Below are 11,215 nucleotides of genomic sequence, written 5' to 3'. Positions count from 1 at the left end.
CTGGATTGGAAGTGAAGCAGCAGGGACTCGAACTGGCCACTATATGAGATGCTGGCACTGCAGGCGCTGGCTTTACCCATTACGCCACAGCACTTGCCCCTCAAGGAATGTTTTTGATTCTCCTAAATAATTGTTAACAACAAGGCCAAAGGAGACACATAGAATCCTGATGCAGGAGGCAATGTCCCACCCACACCTGGGCCTCACTGCCCACCATTACATTTTTGCTGGTGGTCTTCTAATCTGCATGAGATCTGCTGCCTGTCCTTAGAGAAATTACTAACCCCACTTACCCCAAAAGAGCCCTGCCGTGTTGTGTTAGAAAGTTCCTTACATCACCCAAAATCTCTTCATCGAGATTTACTCCCGCAAAACAGCTTTCCATTTCCCCGAGCGCCTCTTTGCCATTGCCTGCCCTTTCGGTCTGTGCCACTCTTCACAAATCAGTTGCTCACTTTTTTTTTTTTTTTTTTTTTGACAGGCAGAGTGGACAGTGAGAGAGAGAGAGACAGAGAGAAAGGTCTTCCTTTTTGCCATTGGTTCACCCTCCAATGGCCGCTGCGGCCGGCGTGCTGCGGCCGGCGCACCGCTCTGATCCGAAGGCAGGAGCCAGGTGCTTCTCCTGGTCTCCCATGGGGTGCAGGGCCCAAGCACTTGGGCCATCCTCCACTGCACTCCCTGGCCACAGCTTTTCTTCAATTGACGTTTGAGATCTGTAGCTGAGAGCCGCGTTTTTGGAAACCTGCTCTGACTACCCTGTCCGTGAGGATTTTTCCTTCTGCACTTTCTCATCATGACATTTATGACCTGTGTCGTCCATTCATCCATTTGCCCGAATGGACGGCATGCTTCCTATGAGGCAGGCACTGTGTTGTTGCTCACGACCTGTGAGGATGTACCGGGAGTATTTAGCACCTAGAAATTCAGTTCTGGTTGGTGAAATGTAAAGAACCAAAACTGTTTGGATCTAAGAGCCAGGAAGCAAACAAAGCACAGCAAGGTGATGTTTTTCATGGGTATTATGTTTCTTACTGCCTATCGTTTCTTTTTATTGTAAACTCCCTAGAGCAGGGTTTGCCTCTTATTTGTATTTACCACAATGAACCATAAATATTTTTGCATCCATTTTCATAAATCTGTGATATTATTCAGAATAAATAGTAGATTTATTTTATCCCTAAAATCATTAGGGATTTTATGTGATGTTGGATCAAGTTGGCAATACCATAATTACACTTGCTAGTGCAATGGAAACTCACATTTTCCCCTTTCGGAAACCTCAACAGATATCTTGATGTTGGTAGATTATTTTCTTGTAGGATGTTAACTCTGAAACTGTCATGGAAATGTATGAACTTGTTTCAAATTTCTCTCTCTACCCCATGACTCCCTTTGAAATCCAGACAGATTTTTCTGGCTCTTATTCTACCTCCAATTCTGTTATCTCTCCCACTCTACCCTCAACTCTCTCTTGGAAATATCCAAAAAATTAATTCACTTATTTAAACTTAATTACGCTCAGAATGGTGTTGTTTTTGTGATGGATACAAGGAAGTATGAGATCCTAATGAATGTACATATTGTCCGCAGTACCTAACACAGGATGACCCAACTATGATGAAAAAGGCTTACATTAATCAGCACAGAATTCCTTCCTTTGATTATTGACAGTTGACGTTACCTAACAGTATGAGTTCACTCTCGTTTTAAATTCTGGGTGTGTGTTTGTGTTTGTGTTACTAATTGCTGACTATATGAGCTCCTGAAGTTACTTGTAGTGATGTCAATATTAATTGTATAATGGGGCCTGGTTCACAGGCATTCGTCATGAGCTCTTCAAACATCAGTTTACAACGACCAAATAATGAAAAAGTCTAACTCCCTTACCAGGTTGTTTTGAAGTTTAGAAGAAAAAATATTGATAAAGCACCAAGTAGATAGCAGATGTTGAATGTTAGTTTCCTTTCACCTTTGCTGGTTGACGTAACAAAATTTCCCATTCTACTAGTCACTCAGACTTTGGTTAATAATTAGCTAAGTGGTAACAATACAAGACTTTAAAAAATTAAGGTCACTAGGATTGGTTTTATGCATGGTAGGCATTTACTATGTTATCATAATTCATCTCCAATTCAGAAATTTCCTCCCTGAAGTCCTGAAGTGTACACCATTGGAAATTAATCCGACTGTGTTGTTATTGTTATTTACTGTCTACTACTGATATATAAAATATTGTAAGAAATATTAGACCACTGATAAATGGGTTTCTTGAGGATTAATAAAACAGTAAACTAGTATGTCTTAAACAGTATTCAAAAGAAAACCTGATAACACCACCCCATCCTAAACAAACATATTTTATTTGGCTTTCAGACATTGGCCAGATAGTATCTTTTTTAATTTTGAATTACTGCTGCCACTTAATGAAAAGACAGTAGATTGAAATTCACATTTCTTCTTTACAAATAAGAGAAGTTGGCCATGCTGGGCTCTCATTCCCGGGGAAATGAGCAAACCAGATAGCAACTGTCCCATTTGAAGATAGGCATATTCAGTATGCCCAGCCCACCAACCCTCATTATCCGGACACCGAGGACAGATACGTGTTGCTGTCCATCATCATGCCAAAGCTGTCTTGTGTTTTATTTTTCTTTCTCTCAGCCTGCTTCATGTCTTCACAACATTACACTGACTATTGAGACAGAGAGAGACTGAGGTGGTCGGCAGCCAGGGAACAAGAGAGAGGAGACGACGGTCTCCTAAAGTGTGCAATGTTAGCACGCTGTCCATGCTACCCTGCTGACATCATGGATGCTATATCACTGATGAGAAGACCACACACACACACACACACACTCAGAGAGAGAGAGAGAGAGGGGGAGGGTGGGAGGGAGTGAGGGAGGGAGGAGACAAGAAATCTAAATGTGATACTTTTTCCATAATGTCCTTAGCCTTCCACCCAGTGGTCAAGGCAGAGGGCAGAGGTCTGAGCTTCGTGCCCCCAACCCCGCCACCTGTTATTACAAACTGAGCAGTAGAGGCCACAGGCTCTGTGGACACCTTGAGAGCTACCCAAATATTTAAAAGCAGGGTTGAGGGTATGGATGAGGGCAAGACTATCAAAACACAAGCTGTGAAGACCAGAATCCTAATGATTGAACAAAATAGAGACAGTGTCTTCTTTAGTACTCATTAAGATTTTGAGTCCTTGACTGCATGCACTGTTGTTTCAGTTATTTTCTATGCACGTTGTCTAATTTAACTCCCCCAGTCTTCCTGATCTGATTCAGTTTTTTTGTACTTGAAGAGACTGAGGCATAGAGAAGTAAAACAACTTGGCTAAGGTAAGAGATCAAGTTGGAACTTGGATCTTGACAGTGTGACCGTCAGGTGCTCCTGATTACTGTCTGAGGCTGCCTTCTTTGTATGACCAAGAGTACTCGTCTCAGTCCTTTATCTTGAACCCTGGGCATCTTTTTAATGGTGGAACATATAATGACACTTTCTCACCATTTGAGAAATAGTCAAGCAGAGCCCCCATGTTGCCCATTTTGAACAGTACAATTACCTCAGAGTTGGTGTAAATGAAAGCATGAGAGAGGTGCGTTGCAAATCTCCATCAGATAAATGCGGTAGCTCTGCTAAAATGCTCTCTCACACAAAGGGTTTTGTTCTTGGAGTGCCCATTCCAGTTCTGGATGCTCTGCTTATGACCCAGCCCCCTGTGAATGTGCCTGGGGAAACACAGGATGGTGGCCCAAGTACTTGGACCCCCGCCCTCCTTACAGGGACCCAGATGCAGTTCTGCGCTCCTGGCTTTGGTCTGGCCCATGCTGGGCCATTGCAGCCATCTGGGGAGTGAACCAGCAGATGGAAGGTATGCTTCTTCTTTTTAACTCTCGCCCTCTCCTTCCCTCCATCCCTCTTTCTCTCTCTCTCCCTCCCCCTCCCTCTCTCCCTCCCTTTCTGACATTCTGCCTTCCAAATAGATACAAGTAAATCTTTCAAAGGCTTTTATTCTTCATTCCTTTAAATGATTCTTAAACCAACTGACTGCCACAACAGCTTCTACTTAGGAATCAAAGATCAACATTAAATTTGCACACTTGGCTTGACGTCATTCAGAGATTGCTAGGCAGTCCCTCATGCTGAATGGAACCTTGTACAGCCATTTCTTTTGTTTCTGGTTCCACCAAGCAATAGCTAAGGACAAATGTTCTCAAACAGGCTCTAGAGAGTTGCAGCAGGTTCCTTGGAGGGTGGCGGTGACGCTTCCATGCTGTTCCAGAACCTACTATGAAAGGGTGACTCACCGTCCTTTCGTGGAACACATGCCGACGCTGAAGCCAGCTTTTGCCTTCAGTGGTGTGTGACTCCCATTGAGTAGGGAAAGTCACTAGGGCATTATAATGTGACCTCCTGGCCTACCTGTGCAGGTACCTAGCTCCTGGCAGAAGGGCAAGAACTCCTCCACATTACTGAAGTCATATTATTTCCACTGTAGTAAGAACAAGAATGAAGAGTGAACATTTGCTTTTTCGGGTCTCTGTTGAATGTCTGTTGCTACTTGCAAAACAGCACATTACATTTATCCTTGGGAAACAAAGTTCATTTCAGGAGAAAAAAAAATATTAACCTTATCTAGTGAACAACTGAGCAAAACAGAAGTCAAAAGGAGAAAACTCTGATGAATAGATGTTTTATTTTAGGCTAACATCCTCTTTCTGTGTTTCCAGGTTCTTTAATTAAAGTAGGAATCCAACTAACCCCAGTTCAAAACTGTTCCCCTGGGACTGAGTGATCTTCTTGGTGACTTGGCCCTTTCCTGAGGATTCTTATCCTGGGGTTCCCAGGCACACCATGCTTCTGAGATTCTCTGTAACTAGTTCACCAGTTGCTAGTCACATATTTTATAAGCACCGTGTGCTACCGATTGCGCCACTGGAGCACCCAAGTCACATATTTTAAAGAGTGATTCAACAAAAACCAGACAGCCATATCATTGTTTTAATTTGGTCATTCAAGTACCCAAGCTCTGGCCTCATTATCTTGCAATCTCATGAGTTTGGTTACAGCAGAGAAAACCTTAAAAAGAATGGTATTTTTTTCTTCCCGACTAAACTATTAGGTTCTCAAGGAGAGCAGAGAGTGACCACAACTTTTGCTGCTGTTTTTTTTTTTTTTTTTAATCATCTTTGACACACCAAGGTGAATCTAAATCTTAACTAGGTCTCTGGTCACTGAATCTTTGATGCCTTACTTTGCTCCATTACCAAAGTCAGGTAACTCCTAATTACCCAAGTGGTAGAGGAAATAGAATATTTTCTGGAAACATTAAAGATGTCTTTTTGCATGAATCACTTCTTACCAGAATTCCCTTTCCTCTCAGATCCCACCGCCAGGATTCTGATGGCCATTACAGGTACTGTAGTTCCCTGTGCCTAGTGACTAGGGGCTTTTCATGAGCTTATGAAAGTATTTGAGAACTCAGGAGTGAAGTTCATTGGCTCCAAAACATAAAAAGGAACACTCCAGAAATCATGATTAAAGTTTAATTAAATGTTCAAAGCATAACATTATGTCAACTTTAGTAATTGTCAAATGAGCATTCATGAAAATTTTATGATGTTAAAAAAAGAAAATTTGTGGGCTGCATTTTTTTTTTCATTTTACAAGTATTCCTATGCATGCCTGATGATTGGGAAGAAATCAAGGCCAGTCGTTAGTTAACTGAGTTTAATAGTCACCACATAATTTCCAAAGCAACAGCGGAAGGATCCTTTTGAGATTTCTATAGAAAGAATAATCCATAATGTGGAAAGTGGGTCCATTTTAATATGTTAGATGTGATGCATAAGGAGGTCTGCAAAGGTGTTACAGCAGCTCTGCCTAAGTGGCAACGCTGTTACAAGATTGTTATTTTTAAAATAGTTTGCATTTCTTTTTTTATTACTTTTAAAAATCACTGTACTTGAAAATAATTATAATGTATAGTTACTATATGGTATCTCTTAAGAAGAAGGTTATCTTCAAAGGATCCCTAGAGTCAACTGGAGGACAGCTTCAGTCCTGTGGAAATCTGACTCCCTGGAGAACTGTCAGCTGAATGAAGGCTTCAATGTCAGGGACTTGGGTGGGAGGGCTTTTTCCTATTCTCTGCCCATATGGAACAGTGCTCACCCTGAAAATAGTATTTTGGCATCATGTCTTCTAGTTCATTCAGTTTCAACTTTCCTTAATGCAACATCTGCCAAGTATCACGGTGAAGACTCAAGTTTTTGCAAAAATATCAAAGTACTCTTCTTGAGAACGTAAGAGACACAGTAGAACAGTTCCTCTGAAAATCAACTCTAAGTTGTTTGTGTTTTTTTTTTAGAGTTCACTGCATGCCTGGAATGAATGGGCTTTCTTTCCCTCTGGAAGAGCACAAATTGATATACTAGGTCAGGTTAAATAGTTTCCAAGTCTGCTTTCCTATCTCTTATACAGGAGCTATCTGTTCTAAAAATAATAGTAAGACAGCTACAAATATGATATACCTGTAGAAACTGCTTTAGATAAAGGAATGAAATTTAGTTTGCATTTCAAGAAGAGGGGCTGGCACCGTGGCTCACTTGGTTAATCCTCCGTCTGTGGCGCCAACATACCATATGGGCACCGGATTCTGTCCCGGTTGCTCCTCTTCCAGGCCAGCTCTCTGCTGCGGCCCGGGAGTGCAGTGGAGGATGGCCCAAGTGCTTGGGCCCTGCAACTGCATGGGAGACCAGGAGGAAGCACCTGGCTCCTGGCTTTGGATCTGCGTAGCTCTGGCCGTAGCGGCCATTTGGGAAGTGAACCAACAGAAAGAAGACCTTTCTCTCTCTCTGTCTCTCTCACTGTCTAACTCTATCTGTCAAATAAATTAAAAAAAAAAAATCCGCAATCCATTTCAAGAAGAGAATTAATAAAATAAAAAGACATTTTGTTTCAGAAACTACTATTTATATATACTTGTAATTTTGTATCTAAGTGCTGGATATAATTGAAAGCCTTAATTCTTAGACTGAAAATGATTAATTTTTAATGATTTCAATGTCATGTCCAAAAAATTTAAAAAAAAAACTGGGAACAATGTTTCTTTGTTTTTCTATCCTACCATTTTTTATCTAAGACTTGCTTAAATACGTTTAAAAAGTTCTCCTGTTGAGATGTGACTCAGAATGTTATTTATTTAGTTCGTAATGTGCTAGTTTCCCCCACATTCTGTTTGGCTTTGCTAATCTGAGTTTAAGTCCCAAATTAAGGTCCACAGTGTGGGCTTAACCCTCTGTACACCTCAGTTTCCTTAACTGCTTGGTGGAGGAAATAGTCATAGTTGTTTTTAAGTCTGTTTCAAATGTGAAATGACAGGCAAGATGAGCAAAGCCCCTTTAACCCAGTGCCTAGCGCATGGTGTGCATCAACAGAGCTTTTCCTCTGGAGCCGGAAGATCTAGGTTCTGACCTGGTTCTTGCACTCTGTGCATTTCAGTTCCCTCATCTGTTAAATGGTACACTGTATCTTCCTGTGGTTGATATAACTGTGCAAATGCGTGTACTTATCAGTGTGGCTCCAAATAGGCTCTCAGAGCATTGGCTGGGTTGCAGCCTTCCCAGCCGGGGAAACAGCTCTCTCTCACAGCTCCATAGGTGACTGACTCGGGCAGATTTTCTGAGATGCCACAGCACCCGCCTCGTTGTCCTGCCATCATGTGAGAAAACTCTTTCTGGAAAAGTCTTTCCTTTGAACCAACCTTCCGTGAAATACTCTGTGTGGGTTGAATAGCACATTGGGTAACACCTCCAGAGTAAGGCTGTTTCTCCTAAGTACTTAAGAAGGAATCTTCTGCCTCTTAACAATGATGCTGGAGTCAGCCCAGTCCAGCTGAGATGTCTCCCAGTGTATTTTTATACCCCAACCAGTTCCTTTCTCCTGGGGAGAATATTTTTTGTTGCAAGGACATTGTAGGAACCGTGTTGGAAAAGGAGGTGTCTAAAGTAACTTCCAGGGATAGAGGCTTATGAAACAGAAGACAGAGGCAGGACTCATTTTTTAAAATGTAATTCTATGCATGAAGCAAATGACACAAAAGGGCACCGGAAGTAAAGCTGTGAGAGGCTTGTGTGTCCTGTTGACCACGGTTTTATCCTAGAAGCCAAACACAACGCTTGGTGTTCGGAATACAAAGATGGATAAGCTCCACCCCTGTTTTCAAGGAACTCACAACATTATGCAGGCTCCAGAGTTTATCCAGGGCCTCCCCTGGGAACAGGAGGATGGGGAAGCAATCCCTTCTCCTTTAGTGTCCAGTTAGTGCCTCCTGGTTACACAGATGAAGCTGTGTTCTGAGTTCTAATTCAATTTTTCCATAAACTTTTGAAATTCCCTCTCATACATTATTACTATCGCAAAGTATCATATACTTTTACATTTTACAACTGTTGTCATCTATATTACATTGATTTTGCTTTTAAAGCATTTTAGTATAAGTATTATTATTGAGCACTTTGCTAAGAGTTTTTATTTTTTTAAGTTTTATTTATTTGCTTGTTTGAAAGCAGAGTGACAGAGAGTGGAGGAGAGATAGAAAAATTTCCATTCACTCCCCCAAATGCCTACAACAAGCAGGACTGGGTTAGGTCATAGCCAGGAGTTCAGAGCTCCATCCTGGTCCCGGACATGGGTGGCAGGAGGCCAGGTACTTGGGCCATCAGCTGCTGCCTGCCAGGGTTCAGGTTCACATTAGCAGGAAGCTGGATCAGAAGCAGAGCTGGCATTACAATATGGGATGTGGGTAACCTAGGCAGCTTAACCTGCTGTGCCAAAACACCTACCCAAAATAATTCAAATGTAGTTTTTAATCATCACAAAACTGTGTTTCATCCTCATTGTATAGCTGTGGAAATAGAGGGTCGGGGAAGGTAAAGTCATTTGTTCAGGATCAAACAACTAGTGATTAGTGGAGGATGGCTTTCTACCCGGGCAGTCTGATTCTGAAAGCTGCTTCTTCATCTGATCCTCAAGCTCTTCCTAATTAGCAGGCATTGTCTCAAAGAGCAAACTTTTTACATTTTTTAAGCACTTATTTTTAATGTGTGGTGAATAAGAAAGTGCCTGGGTTGCCTGTATTGTTTTGCCAATTTTTTTAATGTGTGCAGACAAGTGAAAATTCAAAGGCCCTGACAAAAGCTTGATCTTAATAAAGCTGTTCTCTTCACTGCCTTTTACATCATGGGCTACATTATTATTAAAACGCGTACTGCTGTGGCTGCTGCTGTGTCATAGCCAATTCCCATATGGGCGCCGGTTCAAGTCCCGGCTGCTCCACTTCAGGTCTCGCTCTCTGCTATGGCCTGGGAACACAATAGAAGATGGCTGAAGTCCTTGGGCCCCTGCACCCTCGTGGCAGACCTGGAAGAAGCTCCCGGCTCCTGGCTTTGGATCGGCGCAGTTCTGGCTATTGCATCCTTTTGGAGAGTAAACCAGTGGATGGAAGACTTCTCTCTCTCTCTCTCTCTTTCTGCTTCTGCTTCTCTGTAACTCTGCCTTTCAAATAAAAATAAATAAATACTAAAAAAAAAGACCACATACTGCATGCATTTTTGACAAACTAATGTGCTTTGTCAAATTATGTTATCCTTCCTGAAAAATATTTATCACATTTTTAATGTGTTATTTATAGAATTTTTAAAAATATGTATTTATTTATTTGAAAGGCAGAGATACAGAGAGGCAGAGAGAAGTCTTCCATCCACTGGTTCACTCCCCAAATAGGTGCATGAGCCAGAGCTGGGCCGTTCCGAAGCCAGGAGCCAGGAGCTTCTTCCGGGTCTCCCACTTGGGTGCAGGGGCCCAAGGACTTGGGCCATCTTCTGCTGCTTTCCCAGGCCAGAGAGCTGGATCAGAAGTGGAGCAGACAGTACTTGAATTGGTGCCCATATGGGATGCTAGCACTGCAGGCAATGGCTTTACCCACTACATCACAGTGCTAGCTCCAAGAGCATTTTAAAATATTTATGGCAGACAGTGAATTCTTTCCAAGTAAAATATATAGGTTTCTTGCTTTGAAAAGGTGGAGAAAAGACCTTCCCATATTTCCCTTTTAAAAATGCCCTAAACAGAAAGTCATACTTCCCCCTTCTAAAAAAAAAAAAAGAAGGAGAAGTTCCTTCTGTCCCCGAGGAGCCTCAGAAATGTCTGTAACTGCAAGCCATGATGGATGATAGTAGAAAGCAATAGAGAAATGGTCAAAGACTGAACCAAATAAGGGGACCGTGGTAAGAGCAGCAAGCTGAGCTGCCTGAAATGCCCAGAACACATTTGGGAGGACGGGTGAGTTCTGAAAGCAGAGGGGTGTGTGTGTGTGTGTGTGTGTGTGTGTGATACGTAAACGTATGAGATATGTGAATGTATCCATAAGTATGCTTACCTAGCCTTCTCAGCATAGTCCGTTTACCTTACTTCCCTCTCCATGGAAGACAGAGACTCCAGACTCCAGGACACCAGGCAGAGGGGTGGGGAGAGGTGGCTGTGCAGACAGGATTACATGAAGCTCTGCAAACTGGTCACTCAGACCCCAGCTCCTTTCTCTTGCCCATATTGAAACACTAGCAGGCAGATTTATATTGTTGTTTGGAAAAATACAAATGCCCCAGAGGGAAAATCCTATAACAGTGATATCTGAAAGAGCCAAGAAAATGCCTGCTAAGCACCTGGTGACCTGCAACAAAACTCTGGGTGCACAAGATCCAATCCCACCCCACCCCCTGCCCCGTGCACCACACCTACCTGTCACCTTTCTTTTTTGAAACAAAGAATACTTATTTGATTTATTCGAAAGGCAGAGTTAGAGAGAAAGAGAGAGAGAAAGAGAGAAAGCAAGAGAGCCCTTCTATCCGTTGGTTCACTCCCCAAATGGCTACAACAACCAGGGCAGGGCCAGGCTGAAGTCAGGAGCCAGGAGCTTCTCCCACTTGGGTGCAGGGGCCCAGGCAATTGGGCTCTCTTCAGCTGCTTTCCCAGGCACATTAGCAGGGAGCTGGAGCAGCAGTGGAGCAGTCAGGACTCGAACCAGCGCCCATATGATCTGTAGGCGTTGCAGGCGGCAGCTTAACTGTTACGCCACAGAGCCAGCCCCATGTCACCTTTCTAGCGCCTCATCTTCACATACTGGCAGGAGCTGGGCTCAGGGATCAAT

At 42.7% G+C, this 11,215-nt stretch overlaps 1 protein-coding gene and 1 long non-coding RNA gene across 20 annotated transcripts in view; one reads left to right on the top strand and one right to left on the bottom strand.

Moving 5' to 3' along the window:
* The window catches only part of PDE4D (phosphodiesterase 4D), a 1,644,269-nt gene that overhangs the window by 1,324,085 nt on the left and 308,969 nt on the right, over positions 1 to 11,215 (top strand). The gene's annotated exons all lie outside the window — the stretch shown is intronic.
* Positions 1 to 11,215, bottom strand: part of LOC149122403 (uncharacterized) — a 69,121-nt gene that overhangs the window by 54,102 nt on the left and 3,804 nt on the right. The window lies entirely within an intron of this gene.

Source organism: Oryctolagus cuniculus, chromosome 14 (genome assembly GCF_051225735.1).
Source record: "Oryctolagus cuniculus isolate XC-2025 breed Fujian yellow rabbit chromosome 14, ASM5122573v1, whole genome shotgun sequence".
NCBI classification, from domain to species: domain Eukaryota; kingdom Metazoa; phylum Chordata; class Mammalia; order Lagomorpha; family Leporidae; genus Oryctolagus; species Oryctolagus cuniculus.
This window is presented reverse-complemented; position numbering and strand designations above follow the sequence as displayed.